The sequence below is a fragment of the Palaemon carinicauda genome, chromosome 18, assembly GCF_036898095.1.
Source record: "Palaemon carinicauda isolate YSFRI2023 chromosome 18, ASM3689809v2, whole genome shotgun sequence".
NCBI lineage: Eukaryota > Metazoa > Arthropoda > Malacostraca > Decapoda > Palaemonidae > Palaemon > Palaemon carinicauda.
The window spans coordinates 14,864,040-14,875,543 of NC_090742.1; the positions used below are offsets into that span (position 1 = coordinate 14,864,040).

The 11,504-nt window shown below is 36.9% G+C and overlaps 1 protein-coding gene across 1 annotated transcript in view; it reads right to left on the reverse strand.

Moving 5' to 3' along the window:
• The window catches only part of LOC137657622 (NADH dehydrogenase [ubiquinone] 1 alpha subcomplex assembly factor 3), a 346,628-nt gene extending 336,210 nt beyond the window's left edge, over nucleotides 1–10,418 (reverse strand). The window contains exon 1 of the transcript XR_011047169.1: nucleotides 4,434–10,418. The gene's annotated coding sequence lies outside the window, so the exon portion shown is untranslated. The remainder of the gene's footprint in view (nucleotides 1–4,433) is intronic.
• Nucleotides 10,419–11,504: the final 1,086 nt, after the last annotated feature.

An 11,504-nucleotide genomic window follows, 5' to 3' on the forward strand; every position in this document is an offset into this window, starting at 1 on the left:
TTCGTTTGGTATGATAATTTCTAACTAGGAATTTGGGTTGATTGGCATTGAAGGATTAGCTGAAAATGCATAATAGTATCATAATATATAGGCAGTTTCTATATTCCTATCTAGATTTACAGTACAAGTTAATGTTAGTCAATATTCTATTTTAAATTTTCATTTTGGGTTACCCTGTATTAGAGAGGCTTCGCATTTGAGGGAACCAAGGAGCACAAAGCAAACCCTTTTACTCTGAGAAAAATTATCATAATGGCCATATTTAATGGATGTGAAGATGTCAGGTGACTTCTTAACTTCATGATAATAATTATCAAAAGTTCTGCTTTATTCATAAGTGTATTATGAAGCAATTCGATGCTGTATGTGAGATTTCCTTTTTACAGATAACTTCTGTAACACCCTGTTATTATGTGGCACCAAGGATACTAAACAACAGAACACTTGATTTTATAACTCTTTTAAAATCCCATAATTACATTATGAATATGTTTGTAAGTATAACAGAAGCCTTTCAAATGGCATTATTTTCCAGAGTATGTTATTTTCTTCATTGATGATAAGGCTTTATAAGCTAACTGATAAATAACTCTACACGTGTTGCAATGGAATAGTTTTTGTGTCACCCTGTTTTACATGAATGTGTCGGATCTAAAAACATTTTACAGTATTTCGAAAGGAAACTCGACTATTTTATTGCTTATAAGTATTTCGTATATTACACCCATGGCAGTGGTTTAGATGGATTAATGAAAAGCCTGATTACATAAAAACATATGCTGAAAAGTCAATAGAGTTAACATCATCATCAATGTACAGTATACTTTTTGTACACCCTGTTCGTACTTGGTTCCTTCGTTTTCTATGATGACCAATGCGTTTGTTGAATGTCCAAGGAGATTGGAACACTATCTTCTCCCTTTGGTATGATAATTTCTAACTGTAAATTTGGGTTAATTGGCATTGAGGAATGAGCTGAAAAACACAATATAGTATAATAATACATAGGTTGTTATATATCCATATCTAAAGTAACTGATCTGCAGTAGAAGGTAATGTTACGGAATATTCCATTTTAAATTTTCATTTTGTGTTACCCTGTATTAAAGGGCTTCATTTTGGGGGACAAGGAGCACAAAGCAAACACTTTTAGACTAGGTACAATTATTATAATTGCCATATTTGATAAAGGTGAAAATGTCAAATGACTTCATAGCCTCATTATGATCATCATTAAAAATTCTGTTCTAATTCTAAGTGTAATATGAAGCAATTAAATGCTTTGTGCCAGGTTTCATTTCTGCAGATAACTTCTGTAACACCCTGTTATTAGGTGGCTCCAAGGATACTAAACTAAAGAACACTTAATCTTATAACTGTTTAAAAATCCTATAATTAAATCAAGTATATGCTTGTGGGTATACCAGAACCCTTTTCAAATAAGAATATATTATTGAATATGTTATTTCCTCCATTGAATATAATATTTTATAGCCTAACTGATGAATAACTAAACACGTGTTGTACTGAAGTAGTTTTTGTGTCGCCCTGTTTTACAGGAATGTATCAGATCTTCAAACTTTCTATTTTCATTTTTGTATCAAGAACAATTACATTCAAAAGAAAACTTGGATATTTCTCTAATTGAAAATATTTTTTTCATTGCTCCTAAGAAGAGTTTACAGCAATTTCTGAAAAGCCTGTATATAAAGATGTGCCTTGACGCCAAAAAAATGTTTAAAGCAACGTCATTATGTATAAACTTTTATGACACACTGTAGTGTATGTACTTGGTACGTTTTCTCTGATGCACAATATGCGAAGGGTTTATTTGAATGGCCAAGGAGCTTAAAACACCATCTTCTTCGTTTTGGTATTTTAATCTTTAGTTAGAAACAAGAATTAATTGATGTTGAAGAGTGAGCTAAATAATTCAGTATATTATCATATGAAGGTTGATTTATGTTCCTATCTAAAGTAACTGATTTGCAGAAAAAGTCAATGTTAGTGCATATTCCCTTTTAATTTTTCATTTTGTGTTACCCTGTATTTAAAGGCTTATTTTTGAGGGGCCAAGGAACACAAAGCAAACACGTTTACACTATCTGTAATTATAATAATTATCATATTTAATGAAAGGGTAGATGTAAAGTGACTCATAACTTCATGATAATATCCATTAAAAGTTCTGCTCTAATTCATAAGTGTAATATGAAACAATTAAGTGTTTTATGTGAAGTTTTATTTTTGCAGATAACTTCTGTAACACCCTGTTATTAGGTGGCACCAAGGATACTAAACAACAGAACTCTTGGTATTCTCAATGTTTAAAAATCCTATAATATAATCCAGAATGTGCTTATAGGTATACCAAAACCTTTCACATGGAGTGGTGTAACTGAATATGTTATTTTCCCTATTGGTAATAAGTTTTTATAGATTAACTAATAAATAACTTCACACGTGTTGCAATGGATAAGTTTTTGTATCACCCTGTTTTACAGGAATGTGTGAGGTATTCAAACATTCTTCATTCATTTTTGTATCAAGTACAGTTATATATAAAAGAAGCCTCTGCTACTTCAGTAATTGAAAATATGTTGTACATTGCACATAGGAAAATTATTGATGTGGATTTACGTAAAGCCCGAATTTATAGATATGATGAGTCCGAATATTCTAATCAACGTCATCGAGTATAAACTTTTAGGATACCCTGTGCATACGTGGGTTTAGTTGAACGACGAAGGATCCTAAAACACAGTCCTTTTCGTTTTGTTTGAAAGTATTAGCTGGAAATAAGAATTAACTGGTATTGAAGGATGAGCTCAGTATTTCATGATAGTATCATCACATAAAGGTTGAGTTATATTTATATCTAAATCAACTGATTTGCAGTAGAAGTCAATGTTAATGAATATTTATTTTCAAATTTTCGTTTTGTGTTACCCTGTATTATAGGATTTTTTAGGCAAGGGGGACAAACCATACGCTTTTCTTCTGTGTAAAATTGTCCTAAATATCAATTCTAAAGGAAAGGGAGATTTGTAAGTGACTCCCAACGTCATGAATATATCAAACTATTCCTCAAATTTAGAAGTTTCATATGAAGAAATAAAACGCTGTAGGCCTATGGGAGGATTCGTTTCTGCAGGTAACTTCTCCATAGATTCCATCACTCTAGTCAGTGGTACCAACGATAAGCGTTTGCTTTAGTATCTCTCTAAGAATAATTTTATTTAATCTTCATTATACTTGAAGTTGTAGCTTACGAAAAGCCCTCTCTATATCTGTTGTAGTTTAGGTGACTTTACCCCTTGGTAATAAGTTTTTTATTATAAATGTCGAATAATTACAAACCAGTTGTCATGAAGTCTTTTTATCACCCTGTGGTGTGAGTGAATGTAATGAAGTGTTCTTCAAACAGATCAAATATCTTACTTATTGCTTATAGCTAATACCAAAAGGAAGCTTAGTTTATGTTTTAATTAGAAATTAAGCTCATATTATACCAACGATGGTGGTTTTGTGGAGAATTTTTTAACGGTTGCGTTCTGAGTGGGAACTTAGTCCGGGAAAGTCTCCTTATAACAGTTACACAAAGTTCAACAGGGGAGGATAGGAGCACTTACTCTCGGGGCACAAACACCCTGCTAATACTTTACTGTCACAATTCACAAACCAACACTCTACATACAAAAGGGGGAAATTTTACTGTCAGAGGCCGGAGAACTCCACACAATTTGAAATAATTTATGGCCTACTCTAGCTTTGTCAGGGCTAGAGTCATCTCACTCTAAGGCTCTGTTTCGATTCCGTCCCAGCTACCCCAATGAGATGCTGGACAGTTATTTTACGTTAATGTAAGGTAGACAAAATCCAAAATGGGAGCAGTGATGTAAAGTAGTTTAAAAGTTTAAAGATAAGGATCTTTACCTTCGAAGCAAATATATTAATGCAAAGTACCTCGCTGTTACCACCTATAGACTTACTTAGGTTTTCTCTTTAAATACTGAGTACTTTGTCCTGTGATTAACTATTCATTTCACACATTAAAATAAATGAGGGAGCAAAAATACTAAAGAGGTTTAATTAACCTAATATTGATTTATTTCACAAATTTACATGAAAGAAACGGACATCTTAACAAAGGCAAAAATGGTATAAAAAGAAAGCAATTCAAAATGATGAAAATTAGTTAGTTAGACACGTGGTCTACAATAATAAAAATCCAAATGGGGTCTGGCACGTGGCCCACGTGACCCAGAGACTATGTTAATCTCAAAACGCAAAAAATTGTATAGAAAAAATATATACACACAATCCCACCGCACACAGTCCGAATAGTGTAATTAGCCAGGTATCCTATAAAGTTAAAATTAGTCTAAGCTAATAAAAAATGGGGGAAAACTAAATGGCCATTGATGTAGTACCTGCACTCCTTTGAAGTTTAGTCCTATGCCCGATATAGCTGTTGACCGGGTTGTTGCACTAATTGGCACGCTGCACTCTTGCCTGGCTCACCCCAAGAATTCTCACTGTGGCTGCAACTAGGTACACCAGGGACCTCTTCTCAATCTCTCCGACCGGCAGCAACAGGACTCGTTGGTGAGACACGTTTTGGAAGAGGGGGTGCGAGGGGTGAGCCAGCAGTGGCCGGGTTCAATGACCAGGCAGGTCAGCAGGCCAGGGCAGCTTTTCGTAGAATGGCGTCGACACTACGGTCGAAGAGATCACCTGGCTTCACCTTTCCAGACAGGTGAGGAGCTCGATGCGCATGGTAATCCATTGGGGATGCCATATCGGGACTTCAGGACAGGGCAACATTTTGTTGCAAGGAGTGCAGAGGAGGCAGGATTTTGTACTAAATACTCAGATAAATCTTGCTGCTCTGAGGGAGGTTATATATACAATAATACTACCTATTCTGGCTTGCTAAAAATTAATATTTAAAATGATTAATTAGCAATGGACTGGTACGATGGGCATACATCTTAAAATTAACAAACCTTAATTGGTATTGAGAAATATAAGATGCATTAATTTAGCATTATTGGAATTTGTATCAAAAAGGCAGTTTATGAATTTAATCTCGACCCATGTAGTTAAGGAAAGAACCAACATACGCCGGGGTTACAACTAAGGCCCTCTAACGTGCGTATCTACGCTGTGACGTCACGAGCATGGCGTGCGCCACTGTCAACAAGTTTAGGTTAGTCCTCCCTATATTTCGTTAAAGAAAACTAGATGTAGGAGAGAATGTTTAAGGGATAGCTATAGTATTAGTAGAAGAGAGCTAAAAATACGATGGAAAGAAGAAGAGTGAAGAAAATTCTTCACACCCTGGGGATAAAGGGGAGGAAAAAGGGAGAGGGGTTAGTTCCGGCAAATGTGATTCAACTACTTATTAGTATGAGTGAGATAAGGTTACTGGCTGAATGATGAGTGAAGTTGTTCTTCACATCATCGTCCGTTTAAAGTTAACAAAACGCTGTCAACGTTAATTGAAATCAATTGAATCAAAAGTTATGCTTTCACGCGAATTTGGGGAAAATTGAACCACGCAGGCAATGCTTCACGGAAGCGCTATGTTAAGCATATGATCAGTTTTAACTTTAAACGTACGATGCAATAATAACAGAACGATTAAAAGTACTCAATTCTTCCCACCCTAGGGGTACGGATAGAGCAAACAAAACGTAAGCCAATTACGGTCGATTTCAGCAACAAGTCAGGCCAAATGACAAATTAAAAATTATGGGGGTGAATCCCAATCCCGGTCTGACACCCAACGTTTTACATGAAATGATTTTACATATAAAGTGACTGGCATGATCGTGATGAAAGCTTTGAATTCGTCGAGTGACAAAGGGAGAAAAGTTACCTTATTCTCGGCGTTAAAATTTGAAAAATCATCTGACTCTAGTTTGAATGACAAAGTGAGACGAACTAGGTCCATGGGGACATCGTATTTCTGACAGCTAAGGTATTGGATGTCATCTTCAAGGGAAATGTTTGCACGGTGAACATTAAAAACAAAGCTTAATTTCAGCACGAGCTGAAGGATGTCAGGGGGATTATAGCAACATGACAAGTTGTCAAGGCAAAAATTAAATTTACGCTTTGAGGTTAAAGCAAGTGATTGACTGAAAAAATGCTGCTGAATGACTTGGCAAAAATAATAAAGGCTTACAGCTGTGCCATACAAAAGTGAATGAAAACAATGAATGATGTTCATGGTACCGTTATCCTTAAGCAAAGTTATTTGTAAACAAGCTCTAAGCTCCGGTACTAGGTCTACATGTGTGACCTTCGCTAAATCCACCGTCAGTGCACAAGGTTCATTTCTGACAACTAAAGTCTCAACCTTGCGATCACACGGCTCTTTCTGAGGGCTGATTTCAAATCCTGACGGGGATGTCTTAGCGTCGACACGGGTTGGAGCGGAAGTTACTGGCTTAAAGATAGGACGATCAGGCAACGTGGGCACTGGTCCATGGAATGGTACGGTTTTAATGAATGAATCTACTACCGGTACAGGCCTCTGCTGGCCATCACGCACACGGTTAAGTTGTGTGGTATCTGCGCTACTACTTGGGGGGTCCATGACAAGACAATGAACGGTATTTCCTCCGGGACGGACTGTCACCGGCGGCAAAGACAAAGGGGGTTGAGGGTGATCAAACGCTGGCAGCTTAAGGTTTGGAGATGAGGATAAAGCAGGTGGGGCTGACTCAAAATTACTAATCGTATGCCGTGTTGGCAACATAGTATTGAAATGTGAAGATTGGGGAGTTGATACAAAATTATGAACATTGTGCTTGACTGCCAAGACGTTAAAAGGATCAACTAGGGGATCGTTAATGACATTTACAACGGGACGTGTCACTGAAGGTGTCGTCTTCGTTGAAGAACAAGACTGATTAGGATTAATTATTAAATTGGGATGAGCCATGAGGCTGTTGAATGCAATTTCAACTTTACTCGAACAGGCAGCAAGCACTGGATAATTTAATTTGACAATAGGATGGCCGTAATGACGTCTCCAAAAATTCTTGTAATTAAAAAGTTCATCTCTTACTTTACCAACAAGGGTTTTAAAATGGTTTACGGCTTCTGGACCCATGCTGGGAAAATCTACAGAAGCAAGAGCATGAAGTGCTAGGTCTGCGTCCTCACACACAAAGGTGAAGGTCAACTCCTGTTCCTTAAGCCTAGCGTTAATCTCCTCGGGGCTAAGCGTTTCCGCCTTAGGCGGTGAAGGGTTGTTTACGTTAAACATGAAGTCCGCCATCTTGGAATGACCACGTTTGATGAACGGATTCGTAAAACAAAACAAGGGATAAATCTGAATTTTAAAGGAATGTAAAAATGAAACTTTACAAATTTACAAGGTTGATAATTAAACATTTAAATTTACTAATGATGAGAAAAAATGGTTAAATGGACAAAAAACATATAAATCATGAAATTACTTTAAAGTACAAAGTGATCGGGTCCAACAAAACAGACGATGCCCAGGTCACGTGACGTGAAAGACTTTGCTAAAATGAATTATTTACGCACGTGGCGATAATGACTAATTAATTTACTTTAAAGAAGAGCATATTAGAAAGCACATGGGCTTATGAATGCAAAAAGGGTAAGTTAAAAGTGAAAATAACAGGTCGAGGCTGACACTGTTGTGACGATTTCACAATTACGGGTGCACTAAGGCGACCACTGAACTATTCAAAATGTAGATTGGCGCAAAAGGCAGCGACTTAGATTTTAAAGTGCACTCTCTTGGAGGCTAAACAATATGAAATTTCCCTCACGCGGAGGTAAAACAAAAATATCCTCGCTAAAGGACAAAAACAATATTTCCTCGCTAAAGGAAATTAAATTAACTACACGCAGTAATTTACTTACGGTAGCAAACAATTACGAACCCTTAGTTTGGGCTGTAAACAAGATCCGCCATCTCGGAACAAACACGTGGAATGAAACGGACTTGGTGAAATTAAGTTTCTACGTTACTTGTAAGAACACTTAAAATTATGTTGCGCCAATTCGCTCTGTAGGACAAGGACATGTGCTAGGTATACGGGAACATTAGTTAGAAAGGTTAAAGTTGGTTAGGGAAGGTAAACGACACAAAGGAAGGTAGACCAAGGTACAAAATGTTACAAATTAGATGCTTAGCTAGCAAAATTAGTTGACAGGACGAGTACACCGGCGCTCTAGCTGAGCAGTAAACACGGGCGTCTGAACAACAAAAAACCTTAGTTCAAGTAGCTTAGAACTTTCTGGTATAAGTGGATTCCGCCACACGTGGGTGAACGGATCCGAGACAAAGTGAAGTTCCTACGACAAATTCTAGTCTTTCTGTAGAGAACATTCAAGCAACAAATTAACCTGGTTACGTAGTTCTTTCCTTAAACACGTGGTCGATACAAAAAGATCATGTTAATTACAAATTTCTCTTCCCAATTAAAGTCTGGGCATTACATATTCGACAAACTGGCTGTGTGCGTGTGGGTAAGTGATATAGCGAGTTACTATATGCTTAATCAAGCTGATTAATTACGTTAATGCTTCATAAGTCAAAGGTAAAAGATCCGGTTCGAAGGACCACTCGTGTGGAGAATTTTTTAACGGTTGCGTTCTGAGTGGGAACTTAGTCCGGGAAAGTCTCCTTATAACAGTTACACAAAGTTCAACAGGGGAGGATAGGAGCACTTACTCTCGGGGCACAAACACCCTGCTAATACTTTACTGTCACAATTCACAAACCAACACTCTACATACAAAAGGGGGAAATTTTACTGTCAGAGGCCGGAGAACTCCACACAATTTGAAATAATTTATGGCCTACTCTAGCTTTGTCAGGGCTAGAGTCATCTCACTCTAAGGCTCTGTTTCGATTCCGTCCCAGCTACCCCAATGAGATGCTGGACAGTTATTTTACGTTAATGTAAGGTAGACAAAATCCAAAATGGGAGCAGTGATGTAAAGTAGTTTAAAAGTTTAAAGATAAGGATCTTTACCTTCGAAGCAAATATATTAATGCAAAGTACCTCGCTGTTACCACCTATAGACTTACTTAGGTTTTCTCTTTAAATACTGAGTACTTTGTCCTGTGATTAACTATTCATTTCACACATTAAAATAAATGAGGGAGCAAAAATACTAAAGAGGTTTAATTAACCTAATATTGATTTATTTCACAAATTTACATGAAAGAAACGGACATCTTAACAAAGGCAAAAATGGTATAAAAAGAAAGCAATTCAAAATGATGAAAATTAGTTAGTTAGACACGTGGTCTACAATAATAAAAATCCAAATGGGGTCTGGCACGTGGCCCACGTGACCCAGAGACTATGTTAATCTCAAAACGCAAAAAATTGTATAGAAAAAATATATACACACAATCCCACCGCACACAGTCCGAATAGTGTAATTAGCCAGGTATCCTATAAAGTTAAAATTAGTCTAAGCTAATAAAAAATGGGGGAAAACTAAATGGCCATTGATGTAGTACCTGCACTCCTTTGAAGTTTAGTCCTATGCCCGATATAGCTGTTGACCGGGTTGTTGCACTAATTGGCACGCTGCACTCTTGCCTGGCTCACCCCAAGAATTCTCACTGTGGCTGCAACTAGGTACACCAGGGACCTCTTCTCAATCTCTCCGACCGGCAGCAACAGGACTCGTTGGTGAGACACGTTTTGGAAGAGGGGGTGCGAGGGGTGAGCCAGCAGTGGCCGGGTTCAATGACCAGGCAGGTCAGCAGGCCAGGGCAGCTTTTCGTAGAATGGCGTCGACACTACGGTCGAAGAGATCACCTGGCTTCACCTTTCCAGACAGGTGAGGAGCTCGATGCGCATGGTAATCCATTGGGGATGCCATATCGGGACTTCAGGACAGGGCAACATTTTGTTGCAAGGAGTGCAGAGGAGGCAGGATTTTGTACTAAATACTCAGATAAATCTTGCTGCTCTGAGGGAGGTTATATATACAATAATACTACCTATTCTGGCTTGCTAAAAATTAATATTTAAAATGATTAATTAGCAATGGACTGGTACGATGGGCATACATCTTAAAATTAACAAACCTTAATTGGTATTGAGAAATATAAGATGCATTAATTTAGCATTATTGGAATTTGTATCAAAAAGGCAGTTTATGAATTTAATCTCGACCCATGTAGTTAAGGAAAGAACCAACATACGCCGGGGTTACAACTAAGGCCCTCTAACGTGCGTATCTACGCTGTGACGTCACGAGCATGGCGTGCGCCACTGTCAACAAGTTTAGGTTAGTCCTCCCTATATTTCGTTAAAGAAAACTAGATGTAGGAGAGAATGTTTAAGGGATAGCTATAGTATTAGTAGAAGAGAGCTAAAAATACGATGGAAAGAAGAAGAGTGAAGAAAATTCTTCACAGGTTTGGAATTTGCAGTCTGAAGATAAAGTCATTACGATTTGATGATTTTTTATTAGAATATTTTGCAACAATATGTTTACGTTATATGTTTTTTTAAACGCTCATCCACGAAACCGAGATTTGTGTGCAAATAACCTGCATTTTCACATTTAGCCTATAAATAACTTCCACATTTGGTTTAGTATAGATTAAAAATACGTATAAGTTTGTCTAATTGTGTTTATAGGAGTACCATATACTTTTGTAATTTAGTAATGGCATAAAAAGAACATGTTTAGTATAAATGTTGTAAAATTTACGAATTATAACTTCGGAACACCATTGCCTTTTACTTTTTGTATCACCCTGTATATTTGTTTCGGTGATGGATACGAATCTTCAAATTCTCCAACAGATGGCAGCATCTATTTCGCAAGGACTCTAGAGTAAAAAAAAAAAAAAAAAACTATCTTTCTGGAGATTTAACAGTAAAGATAGGTAAAGGTTAACTCAGAGCCATTACGCTTAACTATCAGTGAATTGCAAGTTGATCAAGGTTAGTGGTGTTTAAGTATTGCAATATTGGGTTGTTATATGACAGGCTCTTTGAGTTCAGGTTATGTGATACCTCATCTCGTCTAAGTTTTAAGTTCGGCCCAATATGTTTTGCATTGATGGTTGATACGTTGATAAATGTTTAAGAACACATCTTTGCATTTTCATTGTTTTTGATATCTTGTATATATTGTATGTTGATCCTACCTAATTGCATCCGCTAAGGAGGTTATGTTTTCACACTAGTCTGTTTATTTGTCGCCTGCGTAACTCTGAAAGTTACGGATGGATTTTGATGACTAATTTAGGATGCGTCAGAATATGGCTAATTTTGAAGATAGATTATGACGGAGGTCTGTGCTCTCCTGGTATTTTTTTTTCTTTTTTTTTTTTTCTTGCGGCATTGGTTCGGTAGAAGGGCACTGTACATGTATAATAGAAATTGTCGTTTAGAATAGCCTACTTTTACTCTACTTAAACCCAAAAATGTCAAATTACTAATGGAAAAAGTGTATTTTGTATTAATAGCCTACAA